At 32.7% G+C, this 2731-nt stretch overlaps 1 protein-coding gene across 2 annotated transcripts in view; it reads right to left on the bottom strand.

Annotated features, from left to right (window-relative positions):
* LOC106882240 (zinc finger protein 596) overlaps positions 1–2731 on the bottom strand; it is a 9546-nt gene that overhangs the window by 3569 nt on the left and 3246 nt on the right. The gene's annotated exons all lie outside the window — the stretch shown is intronic.

The raw sequence follows: 2731 nt of genomic DNA, 5'->3' as shown, positions 1-2731 counted from the left end.
GGCTAAGGTGTAGGTGCAGGAGGTGGTCAAACTCTGTTTAAGGAGTAGACAACCACCATATATATATACACAACAGGCTTCTTTCAGTTTCTGTCTAACAAATCCACTCACAAGGCTTTGGTTGGCCTGAGGATAAAGTAGAAGACACTTGCCCAAGGAACCATGCAGTGGGACTTAACCTGGAACCGTGTGGTGGGGAAGCAAGCCTCTTACCACACAGCCACTCCTGCACCTATATATATGTGTGTGTGTGTGTGTGTGTGTGTATGTGTGTGTGTGTAAATGTTGAATGACAAGAATGAGTGCACAACACCACATTGGTGGATAGAATTTCTCTATTTGTGTATTAAGGTTACCATTGGTTTCATGTTAAGAAAAATATCTTAATATTTCAACAAATTTTCAAGCTGATCACATGGAGGAATGGTGTACATCTCCATTTTGGATGAAAACACAATGCCTAATTGAGACAAAGATAAGAGCTTGTATTTACATCCAAAATGGAGACAAACACCATTTCTCCATGTGATTGGCTTGAAAAATTATTAAGATATTTTTCTTAACACGAAACCAACAGTAGTCTTAAAATACAACACACACATATATATATATTTCCTGGCTTTCCATTGGTTATGACAAGTGTTTCAGTTAGTTTGATCAATCAACAGCCTGCTTGGGAAATTAACATACAAGTAGCTGAGTACTCCACAAACATGTGTATTCTTAATGTAGTTCTCAGGGAGATTCAGCATGACACAGAATGTGACAAGGCTGGCCCTTACAACTCATTTTTTCCAGCTGAACTGATTGGGCATGAGATGTTTCTTAGAGTATAATGGGTTTAAGAAGTGGTCTTATTCAGTCACAAGTTGATTTCCACCATGTATGTAGACACGTGTGAGTGTGTGGTAGTTGTAAATTACTTGTACTTTATTTTATTGACCTCAAAATGAAGAAAGACAAAGTCGACCTCAATGGGATTTGAATTTAGAACATAAAAGTCTGGAAGAAATGCTGCTAAGCATTTTGTACAACACACTAACTTGCTGTCTTAATAATGGTTTCAAATTTTGGCACAAAGCGAGGAGGTAAGTTGATTACATCGATCCCAGTGTTTAACTGGTGCTTATTTTATTGATCTCAAAAGGATGAAAAGCAAAGTCAACCTTGATGGCATTTGAACTCAGAACATAAAGGCAGACGAAATACCGCTAAGCATTTCGCCCGACGTGCTAACGTTTCTGCCAACTCAGAATGTAGAGACAGATAAAATGTTACTAAACAATTTCTCCGGCATGCTAATGATTCTGCCAGATTGCCTTATAATGATAATAACAACAATAATAATAATAATAATAATAATAATAATAATAATAATAACAATAATAATAATAATAATCCTTTCTACTATAGGCACAAAGCCAGAAATTTTGGGGGAGAGGGCTAGTTGATTACATCGATCCCAGTGTGTAACTGGTACTTCTTTCATCGACCCCGAAAAGATGAAAGGCAAAGATGACCTCAGTGGAATTTGAACTCAGAATGTAAAGGCGTGCTAATGATTTTGCTAAATTCTGCTAGATTGCCTTATAATAATAATAATAATAATAATAATATACTGAAGTGTTAGATGGTGCAGTAGTCGGGATATTGTAATTTGCTGCTATTTAACTTGTTGATACCAACAAAAAATTCATAAATATCTAGTCTGAAATTAACAAAAACATCAATAAGGATTTCAATTTCATAACGAGATGAACATAATGAAACAACTCAATGCTCATTAATTTATTGTCTGGAGATAATAGCAAATTTTAACAGCAACTCTTAAAGGGATTTAAAATATTTTTCAGCAATATTTCACTTGACATATTTTCCTCAGCTGAATAGAATTACTTTGGAAGTATGCTTTTAATAACATCAACCCCAGTACTTGACTAGTACTTATTTTATAGACCTTAAAGGATGAAAGGCAAAGCTGACTTCAGTGGCATTTGAACTCAGAATATAAAGTCAAAAGAAATATCACTAAGCATTTTGTTCAGTACAGTAACGATTTTGCCAGCTTGCCACTTTAATCAAACTTATAATGAAGTAAATCAATGCTGGCAAGGAAATAATAGGATATAACTTATTAATTTTAATAATTTGCAAGTCAGATTCAATTTACAAAATTAACTATAAACATCTTTCATGCAAAAATATTGTAATCTTTATTTCAGGCAACTCCTAAAAATGAGTATAATTATAGAAAAAAAAATTCTTAATAAATATTAAGGCTGACTTCAATCTTAAAAAAACAATTTTTTTAAAAACAAAATACTAAATTTAGGCCAGTAATCCACTTACAATGGAGAGGGGAATTAACTGTAAAAGTGAAAATGAGAATATTTTGGTCCGGTCTGGAGTCATTATTAAAAATTATAACTGAAGACAATTAAATATCTAGTCGTGGAGTGAAGAAAAAGCATTTCAGTAATTAATATGTATAAAATGACTGAATTTTACAAATCAAACATTTAAGTTGTATTTGAGAGAATGGTAGGACAAGCAAATTCAGGATTCTGGGAATAAACACTTGCCACTTGTGTATATATCATAAATAAAATACAATATATTCTCATAACAACCAATGATACTGTATTTTACTAATAATATACACATTCTATTAACCATACATAAGTGCCCATTTTTTTCTGACACATATATATATATATATATATATATATAT

Source organism: Octopus bimaculoides, unplaced genomic scaffold (genome assembly GCF_001194135.2).
Source record: "Octopus bimaculoides isolate UCB-OBI-ISO-001 unplaced genomic scaffold, ASM119413v2 Scaffold_198165, whole genome shotgun sequence".
In the NCBI taxonomy this organism is placed as follows: Eukaryota; Metazoa; Mollusca; class Cephalopoda; order Octopoda; family Octopodidae; genus Octopus; species Octopus bimaculoides.
Note: the sequence above shows the minus strand (reverse complement) of the source record. Positions and strands in the feature narration are given on the sequence as shown.